Genomic DNA, 15,702 nt, shown 5'->3' on the forward strand with positions numbered 1-15,702 from the left:
AGCAAGAGTACGGAATTGTATGGCGTACTCGCCAACGGAAGAATTACCCTGGACCAGGTTCAGCAGGGCAGTCTCAGCAGAAGAGGCTCGGGCAGGTTCCTCAAAGACACTACGAATTTCCGAGAAGAAGGAGTGTACAGAGGCAGTGACGGGGTCATTGCGGTCCCAGAGCGGTGTGGCCCATGACAGAGCTTTTCCAGACAGAAGGCTGACTACGAAAGCCACCTTAGACCTTTCAGTAGGAAACTGGTCCGACATCATCTCCAAGTGCAGGGAACATTGTGAAAGAAAGCCACGGCAAAACTTAGAGTCCCCATCAAATTTATCCGGCAAGGATAGTCGTAGGCCTGAAGCGGCCACTCGCTGCGGAGGAGGTGCAGGAGCTGGCGGAGGAGATGATTGCTGAAGCTGTGGTAGTAGCTGCTGTAGCATCACGGTCAGTTGAGACAGCTGGTGGCCTTGTTGCGCTATCTGTTGTGACTGCTGGGCGACCACCGTGGTGAGGTCGGCGACAACTGGCAGAGGTACTTCAGCGGGATCCATGGCCGGATCTACTGTCACGATGCCGGCTGGCAGGAGGTGGATCCTCTGTGCCAGAGAGGGATTGGCGTGGACCGTGCTAGTGGACCGGTTCTAAGTTACTACTGGTGTTCACCAGAGCCCGCCGCAAAGCGGGATGGTCTTGCTGCGGCGGTAGTAACCAGGTCGTATCCACTAGCAACGGCTCAACCTCTCTGACTGCTGAAGATAGGCGCGGTACAAGGGAGTAGACAAAAGCAAGGTCGGACGTAGCAGAAGGTCGGGGCAGGCAGCAAGGATCGTAGTCAGGGGCAACGGCAGGAGGTCTGGAACACAGGCTAGGAACACACAAGGGAACGCTTTCACTAGGCACAAGGGCAACAAGATCCGGCGAGGGAGTGCAGGGGAAGTGAGGTATACATAGGGAGTGCACAGGTGAAGACACTAATTGGAACCACTGCGCCAATCAGTGGCGCAGTGGCCCTTTAAATCGCAGAGACCCGGCGCGCGCGCGCCCTAGGGAGCGGGGCCGCGCTCGCCGGGACAGGACCGAGGGAGAGCGAGTCAGGTACGGAAGCCGGGGTGCGCATCGCGAGCGGGCACCACCCGCATCGCGAATCGCATCCCGGCTGGAGGCGGTATCGCAGCGCACCCGGTCAGTGGATCTGACCGGGGCGCTGCCGTAGCGAGGATGTTGCGAGCGCTCCGGGGAGGAGCGGGGACCCGGAGCGCTCGGCGTAACAATACTGTTTGTAATTTTGGCAAATTACTTTCCCAATAGTCACTGAAAATAGTAATATTGTCCAAATATGCAGAAACATACCTAAGATTGGGTTTGAGGGGTAAACAGACATATTGTAAAATACGGTCTGGGGTAAAAAAAAAATATATATATATTTTTTAACTTTTGTAGCAGCCGTCAAGGGGTTCCTACCAATATCCTTAAGTCAGATCAGGGGTTGAGACAAATCTAGCATGGCCTTGTTTCTAAATCAACTCATCAACCCTTGGTAATAGTTACGCATCAAACTCTGACATTTCATTAAACTTACAGAAGTTATAACAAAACAGTGTGCCAACTGGCTGCGGAATAGGGATCTATTGCAGAGCTATTAAAATTAGAGATGAGCGAACTTTTCAAAAATTAGATTCGGTCGATTCGCTGAATTTTTCGAAAAATTCATTTCCATCCGAATGTATTAACCGCGAATTAAAAACAGCTATTTCTGGCACACAGAGAGCCTCAATAGGGGTATAGAACACTTTGCTGTGTCCTAACACGCATATGGAGTGTGCTGGGGTAGTGAAATAATACTGTTATTCAGAATAACATGCAGATTACAGGCATCGCTTTTAGAATCACTGCCGTAGAGTAGAGATGAGCAAACTTTTCAAAAATTCGATTTGGCCGATTCGCCAAATCTTCCGAAAAAGTTAGTTTTGATCCGAATTTTTTTGCACGGAATCTATATTAAAAAAAAGGCTATTTCTAGCCTACAGACAGCCTCAATAGGGGTATAGAATACTTTGCTGTGTTCTACAATGCATATGTAGTGTGCTGGGGAAGTGAAATAATACTGTTAATCAGAATAATATGCAGATTACCGGCATCGCTTTTAGAATCACTGCCGCAGAGTGACACACTGACAGAGCCTGGAGGTGGCATCAGTGTGAGGAGACCATATGGTGGCTGAATGACACAGTGTGGAGGTGTTGGCAGCATGAGGAGACCATATAGTGGCTGAATGGCACAGCGTGGAGGTGTTGGCAGCATGAGGAGACCATATAGTGGCTGAATGACACAGCTTGGATGAGGCTGAAGCATGAGGACACCATATAGTGGCTGAATGACAAAGCGTGGAGGTGTTGGCAGCATGAGGGCACCATATAGTGGCTGAATGACACAGCATGGAGTTGTTGGCAGCATGAGGAGACCATATAGTGGCTGAATAACACAGAGTGGAGGTGTTGGCAGCATGAGTAGGCACTAGGCCTTCATAATCCCTAAGATTAAAAGATGAATTTAGAACTTTAAACCAAAGATTTTGGATAGCGGGTGCTACCTATGATAAAATTTGAATTTCCCAGACCCAGGCCCAGCAGTGGCATCAGTAAACCATGTATTGCCTGAATGACACAGCCTGGAGTTGGCTGATGCATGAGTACACATTAGGGCTTCACAATCCCTAAAATAAATCACAACATTTTTTGAAATTTTTAAAGAAGATTTTGGATAGCGGGTGCTACCTATGATAAAATTTTAATTCCCAGACCCAGGCCCAGCAGCGGTATCAGTAAACCATATATTGCCTGAATGACACAGCCTGGAGTTGGCTGAAGCATAAGGGGACCATTGAAATGTCTGATTTTTTTATTTGAAATTTAAATCAAAGTTTGAGTGTCCCGGACCCCAGCGTGTGGGTACAAAGGACCAAATCTAACAAGCCCCCACAGGGCTCATGTGGCCGTGAGATGTAGGCGCAACGTCTCTATTGCCCTGACCGGTCATTGTTTCCAAGAATTTTCACCAAGGCAAACCATGTGAAGAACAGCATGACACCGCTGTGCCCTGCACACATGGTATGCTGAAAGGCTACTGAGACTTGTCCGGGCAGTGGAGGCTTAGGACACAGTGGAGGATGTGGAGGCGGAGTCGCACACTGTCACAGGACCAATGGGCTGACAGAGTGGAGCAGGAAGCAGCATGAGTATACAAGATAGGTTCACAACCCCTAAAATTAAAAGGTGAACTTTGAAATCTCTATTGAAGATGCATGTTAGGTAGTGCTACCATCCAAAAATTCAAGGCCAAAGGCCAGAAGCATCAGTAAACCAAGTAATTCCTGAAAGACACAGGCGCAGGCATCAGCAGTACACCCGAGGGTTTCATAACCCCTTTATATTGCAAAATCAATGTTGAAATTTGCATTAAGCATGTATTTAGCTGGTACTGCTAAACATCCAAAAATTAAAGGCCCAAGGCCCGAAGCATCAGTGAGGCAAGTAGTTCCTGAAAGAGACACAGAATGAGTCATTAGCAGGCATTCGCAGTACCCAAAAGGGTTTCATAACCCCTTACATTTAAAGATCAATGTTGAAATTCACATTAAGCATGTATTTAGCTACTTCTAAACTTCCAAAAATTAAAGGCCCAAGGCCTGAAACATCCATGAGGCAAGTAGTTCCTTAAAGACCCAGGATGAGTCAGAAGCGGGCATTTGCAGTACCCAAGAGGGTTTCATAACCCAAATTGATAACCCAAGAGGATTTCATAACCCTAATTGTGAAGTGTTGGTGTAGCAGCATGGTCAATCTACTCTCAGGCATCTGGCATTGGTGGCTGGAAATCCTGGCTGATCCATCCCTGATTCATCTTCACAAAGGTCAGTCTCTCCACATTTTTCGTGGACAGACAAGTTTGCCTTGGGGTGACTATGGCCCCGGCCGCACTAAACACCCGCTCTGATTGCATACTTCTGGTCGGGCAGGACAGCTTTTCCAGGACAAACTCTGCTAGTTGCGGCCATAAATCAAGTTTGGCTGCCCAGAAGTCCAGCGGATCTTCAATGTTTGTTGGCATGGCCATGTCAAGGTATGCCACCACCTGCTAGTTCAGGTCCTGCTCCACGTCTACCTGCTGCTGATGAGTTGCTTCACTATGCGGGTGAAGAAAGCTACTCATCAGCGACTGTAGACTCAGGCTGCTGCTGATGGAGCTGGTATTGCTCCTGCCATCCCTCCCCTCCCCAGCAGCCATGCCAGTGGAAGGTGAGCGCAGAGGGCCACCCGAGTCAGACCTGCGAGTGGGTGGACCATGTCGCTGATAGGCATCGGCCAACTGACTACGTAGGATCTCTCTGTAGTAGGTCGGTTTGTCCTCCCTCTCATTGGGTGTAAAAAAGGCCCTCATTCTGGGATGGTAGCAAGGGTCCAATCAGGGGCGGATCCAGAGTCGAGTCTCGGGAGGGGCACTATTAGAGTATTTTGTGTCGGCGGACAGAAAACAAGATGTTGCTCACGGAACTTACAATATTATTAAATGTGTCATACAGTCCTAACCTTGTTTAAGACTCTTAGGCCATGTTCACATGTCAGAATAATTATCAAATATACCAATTGCCGCAGAATGGGAAAGTGCTAAAGAGGTTTTTACCATTTAAAACTACAGCTCCCAGTATGACCTAAGCAGTGGTAAGGTTATGCTGGGAGTTGTTGTTTCACCCATCATTACTGCAGAACTTACAAGTGACTCCAGCTCTGATGGGACACACACAGGAGGATACAGAATGATATCAGTGACTACAGGTGACGTCTTCTCTATAGTGAGGAGAATACACAATGATATCAGTGACTACAGGTGACGTCTTCTCTATAGTGAGATTACACAATGATATCAGTGACTACAGGTGACGTCTTCTCTATAGTGAGGAGAATACACAATGATATCAGTGACTACAGGTGACGTCTTCTCTATAGTGAGGAGAATACACAATGATATCAGTGACTACAGGTGATGTCTTCTCTATAGTCTTTCCTTATCTAATTCAGATGTACATACCGCCAGGAAATGTTCCAGCTATATTTTCTCTCAGCAGAACTTGACGCCCAGATGGTTTCTAAGTCAGCGGATTCTGATCCTCTATATGAAAACAATAATTATTATAATACTGCCAGACACTGTATTCTTCTAATACAGTACCGCCACACACCCTCTGAATATAATTCTGACACACTGTATCTCCTAAATATACAACACACTGTACCCTCTGAATATAATACCGCCACACACCATACTCTCTGTATATAATACTATCACACACTGTACCCTCTGAATATAATACTACCACACACTGCGCCATCTAAATATAATACTACCACACACTGTGCCCTCTGAATATAATACTACCACACACTGTGTTCTCTAAATGTAATACTACCACACACTTCACTCTCTGAATATAATACTACCACACACTGTACCCTCTGTATATAATGCTACCACACACTGCACCCTCTGAATATAATACTACCACACACTGTGTTCTCTAAATTTAATGCTACCAAACACTGCACTCTCTGAATATAACTTGCTGTGCATTACACCCTCTGAATAAAATACCCAAATGTTTTGTGGCCCATAAAAAACGTACAACCCCAGAAATTCCTCATCATATACACTATACTTCTGAAATGCAGAACACTCTGTGCCTTCACATATAGTAATAATGCCCCATCTTGTGCCCCTACATATAATAATTATGACCCATCCTGTTCCCCCCACATAATAATAATGCCCTCTGTCCTGTGCCCCTAACATATATTGCCCCCTGTGCTGTGCCCTTCACATATAATGCCCCCGTTCTTTGCCCCTCACATATAATGCCCCCATCATGAGCCCCTCACATATAATGCTCCCTGTGCTGTGCCCCTCACATATAATGCCCCCTGTGCTGTGCCCCTCACATATAATGCCCCCATCCTGTCCCCTCAGGGGGCATTATATGTGAGGGGGACAGCACAGGGGGCATTTTATGTTTGGGGCACATGAAAGGAGCATTATTTGTGAGGGGCACAGCACAGGGGGCATTATATGTGAGGGGCGCATGACAGGGGCATTATATGTGAGGGGCGCATGACAGGGGCATTATATGTGAAGGGCGCATGATGGGGGCATTATATATGAGGGGTGCATGATGGGGGCATTATATGTGAGGGGTGTGTGATGGGGGCATTATATGTGAGGGGTGCATTATGGGGCATTATATGTGATGGGCACAGCACAGGGGGCATTATATGTGTGGGGCACAGCACAGGTGGCATTATATGTGTGGAGCACAGCACAGGGGGCATTATATGAAATAATGCCTCCTGTGCTGTGCCCCTCACATATAATGGCCCCTGTGCTGTGCCCCTCACATATAATGGCCCCTGTGCTGTGCCCCACACATATAATTTATATGAGTGGGGCACAGCACAGGGGGCATTATATGTGTGGAGCACAGCACAGGGGGCATTATATGAAATAATGCCTCCTGTGCTGTGCCCCTCACATATAATGCCCCCTGTGCTGTGCCCCTCACATATAATGCCCCCTGTGCCCCACACATATAATTTATATGTGTGGGGCACAGCACAGGGGGCATTATATGCGAGGGGCACAGCACAGGGGGCATTATATGTGTGGAGCACAGCACAGGGGGCATTATATGAAATAATGCCTCCTGTGTTGTGCCCCTCACATATAATGCCCCCTGTGCTGTGCCCCTCACATATAATGCCCCCTGTGCCCCAGACATATAATTTATATGTGTGGGACACAGCACATGGGGCATTATATGTGAGAGGCACAGCACAGGGGGCATTATATGTGAGGGGCACAGCACAGGAGGCATTATTTCATATAATGCCCCCTGTGCTGTGCCCCACACACATAATTTATATGTGTGGGACACAGCACAGGGGGCATTATATGTGAGGGGCACAGCACAGGGGGGCCCCCTGCCATGTGCTCTTCCCATATAATGCCCCCTGTGCTTTGCCCTACACATTAAATATTCCCTTTTTCCAAGTTTTTAAATCCCCCTCCTCCTGTATATAGTTCCCCCAAATCCCCTGGCCCCTGTGCATACTCTTCACTACTTACAGTATGCGGGCTGCGGGGACAGGATCTCCGAGCGCCGGCGCGATGATGTGACGTCATCGCGCCGGCCTCTAGTGGATCGCGTCCCCGCAGCTCACACACTGTAATCACAGCGTGTGAAAGTTCAGTGAATGGTGGAGCTGGAGCTTACAGCTTCGGCTCCACCATGCAAGGTGGTGGGGCGGGTGCTGCATACTGCAATCTCGGGGGGGGGGGGGGGGCAATTGCCCCGTTGCCCCCCCCCCTGGATCCGCCACTGGGTCCAATAAGGCGGAGAGCCAGAAGTCAATGGAGACTTCAGGAAGTGCTTGACAACCAGATTCAACATGTGTGCCACGCAGGGCGCATGTTTCACACTTCCTTGTCGCAGCGTGGACACAATGTTTTTCCTGTTGTCGGTCACCATGGTTCCCATTTTCAGATTTCGTGGAGTAAGCCATACTCGGATTTGTTGACAAATGAATTTTAGCAGTTCAACCCCTGTGTGAATCCGTTCGCCAAGGCAAACCATGTGAAGAACAGCTTGACACCGCTGTGCCCTCTACACATGTTACGAAGAAGGGCCACCGAGATTTGTACGTGCAGTGGAGGCCGAGGACATGGTAGAGGATGAGGAGGCGGAGTCGCACACTGTAACAGGACCAACTGCCTGAGAGCGTGGAGGAGGAAGCGGTGTGACCTGTCCAAGTTGCTGTTGTGGCTGTGCAGGAACCCCATTTACCCAGTGGGCCGTAAAAGACAAGTATTTTCCCTGCCCGTAGTTACAGCTCCACACGTCGGCGCTGCCATGCACTTTTGAACACAACGACAGGGTCAAGCACTGGCCCACCTTCTCTTGTACAAACTTATGCAGGGCTGGTACTGCCTTATTCGCAAAGAAATGACGGCTTGTGACTCTCCACCTCGGCTCAGCACAAGCCATCAATTCTCTGAAAGGTGCAGAGTCCACCACTTGAAAAGGGAGGGACTGCAGCACCAGCAACTTGGACAGGAGCACATTCAACTTCTGCACCGTTGGATGAGTGGGCGCATACTGTTGTCTCTTGGACATGGCTTCGCCGATGGATTATGATCGGAATGGCTGACTAAAAGCGAGAGAAGCAGAAGCATCTGGAGTGACAGAAGGAAGGTTTGACACACAGCTCCCTTTGGCTGAGGTGCTGGAGCCTTGGCTGGATGAAGGAGGGAGCGGATGGCCACTGGGTGATGCAGCAGGCTGGACCACTACATTGGAGCCATGGTTCTCCCAGGCTGCTTTATGGTGGTGAAGCATGTGTTGACGTAGGGCCGTGGTGCATATATTGGGACCCTGGCAACGCTTCACCTTCTGCCGACATATCTTGCATGTGGCTACGTGAACCTCCTCCGGATGCCTGATGAAAAACTGCCACACCGCTGAGTAGCTGATTTTCCCATCTACAGTCCGCACTAATTGACTGCTACTGCTACCGTCTCCAATAACCCGTTCCACTACCGCCCGGAAAGGTAGGCTGCCGCGAAGCAGGTGGTCTCTCCCAGGCATGTTTGGCTCCAGAATTTCTACTCCTGCCACCATGCTTACTGCCAACCGTGCTAACGCCTTGCTGGCTCAGCTGCTGCCTCAAGGGCAACTTGCAACTCTCTTCTCCTGATGATGATGAAGCCCCTTCTGCACCCGGCTCCAAATTGCGATCTGCTTCATCATCATCATCATCATCATCATCATTATCAATAGGTGTCTGCATGTCACTGATGTCCTCCTCAGGTTCCCCAACAGTGTCTGCTTCAGTACCCTGAAACCTGGCATCACCGCCTCCCACGTCACTCTCTGCATCGCTACTTGACCGCCTAGCGGAGCAAGCGGCGCATGTCTCCTCTCCTTCTTGGCTGGGCAGTAGCTGCTGACTGTCCTCTATTAGATCGTCCTCAGTGAATAGTGGAGCTGAACCCATAGCATAAGATACTTCTCTAGGAGAGGGAACAGCATAGGACAAAAGCAATGGGAGGACAGGCACTGCTTCCAGTTCATGCCAACTGAGGGTTGTGTCTGAGGAACCCACCAACTGTTGACAGGGGGTGTCAGATGTCACTTGTGAGGAAGTGGATGAGCGTGTTAACCAATCGATGACAGCAGATGGGTTGCTGGTCGAGATACGACCGCTGGCTGATAACGGGAGCTCAGGCCTCTCACTGCGACTCCTGCTGCCACTCGCCCCTAGTCTACTGCCAACTCTGCCTGATGTATTTAGGCCTCTGTCACTCCTCTGTGCACGTCCTGGCACTTCTCTGCCTGACATACTTAGTGCGTATATGAGGGTATTACAATACGCTTCACTACTCTTTAAACAGTATTTGTCTAGCACAGCAGCAGGTGATTACTTTTGGCTGTCCTTTCACAGTATGTATGCCCTTGACAGATTAACAGGTACAAAATGGTACACTACTTGGATGTACGTATGCGGTATGCACTGATGTGGGCAGAAAAATGTGCTACAATGAGCCTAATAACTGTAATTTTTGTAAAACACCAGCCGGTGAGTACTATTGTTTGGACTTTCACAGTACGTAGACCCTTGACAGATTAACAGGTACAAAATGGCACACTACTTGGATGTACGTATGAGGTATGCACTGATGAGGGCAGAAAAATGCGCAACAATACGCAGAAAAAAATCTGTATTTTTGTAAAACACCAGCAGGTGAGTACTATTGTTTGGACTTTCACAGTATGTAGGCCCTTGACAGATTAACAGGTACAAAATAACACACTACTTGGATGTACCTATGCGGTATGCACTGATGAGGACAGAGAAATGTGCAACAATGCGTAGAAAACAAATCTGTATTTTTGTAAAACACCACCCGGAGAGTACTATTGTTTGGACTTTCACAGTATGTAGGCCCTTGACAGATTAACAGGTACAAAATGGTACACTACTTGGATGTACAAATGCGGTATGCACCGATGAGGGCAGAAAAATGTGCAACAATATGCAGAAAAAAATCTGTATTTTTGTAAAACACCAGCAAGTAATTACTTTTCGAGGACTTTTTTTTGTAAAATACCAGCAGGTGATCACTTTTGCCAGGACTAGACTCGTTACAGATACAAAATAGTAGACTGCTTTGATGTAGGCATGTGGTATGCACGTATTAGGGCAGATAAATGCACTACAATCCGCAGAAAAAACGTATTTGTGAACAGCAGCAGGACACAACAGTGCAGCACCACAAAAGAAAAGAAAACAGGGATTAAACCCTAAATTGCATTCTGTCACAGAGTGTTAAGAATGGTGTGCACTGGTTTTTATACAGTCTCCACACAATTCTAAGCAGCAGATGATTTGTGGAGAAAAAAAAACACAAAATTGCACTGAAAAATAAGGTAATAAGATGGTTCATAAAGTTTAGGCATCTTGTTGATATGTATGAGGCAACAAAAAGCTATCTGCCCCTCTCTGATGAAATGCTCAATAATGTGAATAGGAGGTTTATATATCGTAAGATCCTTCTCAGTGAGAACACCAAAGCACTGCACTTCTGTCTGTCCACAATGCTGATGTGACTAGCAGTCGCCAGTGGTATGCTGTGGCATAAGAAATTCACACACACGCCGTCCGTCCTCTCTCTCTCTGAGTGTATGGATGAAATGAGCCGCAGCAAGATGTCTGCCGATTATATAGGGCTGTGACATCACAGGGGTCAATGAATGCTGATAGGCTACATCTCGCATGTGATTCAGGGTCATGCTGCCTACCTCCCTTCCCGCCGTACTTTCCCGCCCTCCCATAATCCCCTGCCCCATGTACTCACATGTGGATCTGCCATTTTAGGTCTCCTTTAGCCGGGAACGCTGTAAAATGGAATTTAAGGAAGCGATTTGCGCAATAGAATCGCGGTGATATTCGCATTCGTCGCAAATTGAATATTTCATGAAATTCGTAACGAATTCGGGTTGGCCAGCTTTGATTCTATCATCTCTAACAGGTACTACTACTCCCATCATGGAACAGTCTGATCTATGGGTGGAGTAGTAAGCCTAAAAAAACGCAGGGCAAAAACCTCTGTGGAATTCTAGCTTAATGCAGACTATATATTATAACAAGAACAACTGATGAAAAAGCACAAACACTCTAGTTCAGTTGCAGATCCAATGGTCGTCTCTATTCACATAAAGCTACATGAATCACAGGTACGTGGCAGGATGTGAAGTGTTACATCCTGCCACGTACCTGTGATTCATGTATATATATATATATATATATAATATGTGAATAAAGTCGACCATTGGATCTGCAACCTTTCTGGAGTGTTTGTGCTTGTTCATATTGTCTTCAGGTGCAGTCCACACCTTCTATTGTTCTATTGCTAAGAACAACTGATACATTAAATAGTCAGGAACTGTTTGCTGTTTATTTACTTCCCTTTTTTTGTTTTTTTTTGTTCTCACTCTAATGCAGTGTTTTCCAACCAGGGTGCCTCCAGCTGTTGTAAAACTACAACTCCCATCATGCCCGTACAGCCAAAGGCTGTCCAGGCATGCTGGGAGTTGTAGTTTTGCAACAGCTGGAGGCACCCTGGTTGGTAAACACGGAGCTAGGGAACAACTAAAAATAATTTTTAACTAGGCGAAGGATAGGTTGACAACCCAGGCTCTACGGTGAAAATGGGTCGTCATAGAAAAATCACAGCATCAATACAAATTGCACCTGACCTAAATGTTTCACTGTGGATTTTAGTCACAAGCAGAGCAGATCTGGATCTGCCAGAGGACTTAGGGTCTGTTCACATTACGTTTGGCTATCCTGTTGAAACATCCACTTTTTTTTTTATATCTGTTTGTCAGGGTTAACCCCTTGGGGAAAGAGCCCATTTTGACCTTAAGGACCAGAGCATTTTTTGCAATTCGGACCACTGTCACTTTAAGCATTAATAACTCTGGGATGCTTGTACTTATGAATTTGATTCTGAGATTGTTTTTTGTACCATATTCTACTTTATGTTAGTGGTAAATTTTCGTCGATAATTGCATCCTTTCTTGATTAAAAATTCCAAAATTTCATATAAAATTAGAAATGTTAGCATTTTTATAACTTTGAAGCTCTCTGCTTGTAAGGAAAATAGACATTCCAAATAAATTATACATTGATTCACATATACAATATGTCTACTTTATGTTGACATGATAAAGTTGATATGTTTTTACTTTTGGAAGACATCAGAGGGCTTCAAAGTTCAGCAGCAATTTTCAAAATTTTCAAGTACATTTCAAAATCTGAATTTTTCAGGGACCAGTTCAGTTTTGAAGTGAATTTGAGGGTCTTTATGTTAGAAATACCCCATAATGGACCCCATTTTGAAAATTGCACCCCTCATCGTATTCAAAATGACGTTCAGAAAGTTTTTTTTAACCCTTTAGGTGTTTCACAGGAATAGCAGCAAAGTGGAGGCGAAAATTCAAAATCTTCATTTTTTTACACTAACATGTTCTTGTAGACACATTTTTTTTGCAAGGGGTAAAAGGAGAAAAAGCCCCCCAAAATTTGTAACCAAATTTCTCTTGAGTAAGGAAATACCTCATATGTGGATGTAAAGTGCTCTGTGGGTGCACTAGAGGGCTCAGAAGAGAAGGAGCACCAATGGGATTTTGGAGAGAGAATTTTGCTGACATTTTTTTGGGGGGGGCATGTTGCATTTAGGAAGCCCCATGGTGCCAGAACAGCGAAAAACACCCCACATGGCATACTTTTTGGGAAACTACACCCCTCAAGGAATGTAACAAGGGGTACAGTGAGCCTTAACACCCCACAGGTGTTTGACAAATTTTCAATAAAATTGGACATGAAAATGAAAAATTTAATTTTTTTCACTTAAATGCTGAAAATTTTTCCTTTTCACAAGGGGTAATAGGTGAAAATGTCGCACAAAATTTGAAATCCCATTTCTTTCGGGTAAAGAAATACCTTATATAGGGATATAAAGTGATCTGCAGTTGCACTAGAGGGCTCAGAAGGGAAGGAGTAACATTGGGCTTTTGGAAAGCGAATTTTGCTGAAATTGTTTTTTGGGGGGCATGTCTCATTTATTAAGCCCCCATGCAGGGTTGACGTTAGGGCGGGGCAAACCAGGCAATTGCCTAGGGCCCCCATCCCCCAGGGGGACCCCTGCCAGCTGCTCAGCATAGGCCTAATCAAGCCCGGGGGGAATCCGCAACCACCACTGAGTGCCCGCAGGGGGCCCCCGTCACATTCTGGACATTCCTGTGTCCCAAAAAATCTTTTAGGGACACAAGGATGTCCCTGTTTTAAAAACGTAGGGGCCGCCAGGAGTTAGCGTACGCAGGGACGTCAGTGAGCGCATTGCAACTGATGAGCAGAGCATCGAGGAGGACGGGAGCCGGTCGGAATGGCATGTCACCTTCACCAGCTGGCAGCACGTCCTCTTCGGTGCTCCGACCACTGGTCCTCCGGTCCCGGGACCGACTGCTATGGTCTATAGGCCATAGCAGTAGATTGTGACCTCGGACCGGAGGACCGGTGGTCGGGACACTGAAGTGAGGCAGGACACAGACATACAGCCTCCAGCCATACAATGTATATGGCTGAAGGCTGTATGTCTGGGGGGAACATACTGCACCTAATATGGGGAAATATACTGCACCTAATGTTGGGGAGCTATACTGCACCTAATGTGGGGGAGCTATACTGCACCTTATGTGGGGGAACTATACTGCACCGAATGTGGGGGAGCTATACTGCACCTAATGTGGGGAACTGTACTGCACCTAATGTGGGGAAACTGTACTGCAACTGATGTGGGGCAACTATACTGCACCTAATGTGGGGCAACTGTACTACACCTAATGTGGGGGAACTGTAATGCACACCTAATGTGGGGAACTGTACTGCACACCTAATGTTGGGGAACTGTACTGCACACCTAATGTGGGGGGAACTGTACTGCACACCTAATGTGGGGGAACTGTTCTGCACACCTAATGTGGGGGGAACTGTACTGCACACCTAATGTGAGGGGGAACTGTACTGCACACCTAATGTGGGGGGAACTGTACAGCCAACCTAATGTGGGAGAATTATACAAAAATATAAAATTGTACTATTCTGATCCCTATAACTCTTTTATTATTGTGTATATGGGGATGTATGAGGGTAATTTTTTGCGCTTTGATTTGTAGTTTTTATCGGTATCATTTTCGTTTTAATGGGACTTTTCGATTGCTTTTTAGATATTTGTATGGTATTTGAAGTGACCAAAAAGGTGCAAATCTGGTTAGTGCACTATTACGACTTTTGGGGCCCCACTTTTGATTTTGCCAAGAGTCAAGCTAAGCCTAAAACCAGCCCTGCCCCCATGGTGCCAGAAGAGCGAAAAACACCCCACATGGCACACTATTTGGGAAACTACACTCCTCAAGGAATGTAACAAGGTGTACAGTGAGCCTTAACACCCCACAGGTATTTGATGACTTTGCGTTGAAGTTGGACTTGAAAATGAAATTTTTTTTTTTACTAAACTGTTGATGTTACCCCACATTTTTCATTTTTACAAGGAGTAATAGGTGAAAATGGCCCCCAAAATTTGTAACACCATTTGTACTCCATGAGTGGACATCAAGTGCTGTGTGGGTGCACTATAATGAAGGAGTGACAATGGAATTTTGGAGAGAGTATTTGGTTGGAATAGAAGTTGGGGGCCATGTGCGTTCATGTGCAGTGAGCATTTACAATGGCATTTGACAGATCTTTGTAACAGCTGGCTGTGCAAATGAAAAAAAAATATATTTCATTTTAACGGACCACTGTTCCAAAAATCTGTCAGACACCTGTGGGATGTAAATGCTCACTATTATATTACGTGAGGGGTGTAATTTCCAAAATGGGGTCACATGTGGGTATTTATTTTTTTATGTTTGTTTCAGAACCCCGTAACCTTGCATCGGAGTAATTATCTGCCCCATGCCTGGCACTGGAGAAGCTGGTCTATCACTGGGGTGGTGTATAGGTCAACCACGCCCTGGCATCACGAAAAGGTTAATTCACACATTACCCTCACCCGACACCACAGAAGGATTATCTATTTGCTACTCAATATGACCCCATTTCCATTGCCTTCCTATAACATGCATCCTCCAGACCTAAGACACTTCTTAGGATTTGCTTTAATCCCGCTGCCCTAAGAGAATCTAATACTGTTTGTACTTTTGGCAAATTAGTTTCCCAATAGTCACTGAAAATAGTAATATTGTCCAAATATTCAGAAACATACCTAAGATGGGGTTTGAGGGGTAAACAGACATATTGGAAAAGACAGTCTGGGGTAAAAAATATATAAATAAAATTGTTTTATCTTTTGTAGCAGCAGTCAAGGGGTTCCTACCAATATCCTTAAGTCAGATCAGGGGTTGAGACAAATCTAGCATGGCCTTGTTTCTAAATCAACTCATCAACCCTTGGTAATAGTTACGCATCAAACTCTGACATTTTATTAAACTTACAGAAGTTATAACAAAACAGTGTGCCAACTGGCTGCGGAATAGGGATCTA

The sequence above is a fragment of the Hyla sarda genome, chromosome 3, assembly GCF_029499605.1.
Source record: "Hyla sarda isolate aHylSar1 chromosome 3, aHylSar1.hap1, whole genome shotgun sequence".
In the NCBI taxonomy this organism is placed as follows: domain Eukaryota; kingdom Metazoa; phylum Chordata; class Amphibia; order Anura; family Hylidae; genus Hyla; species Hyla sarda.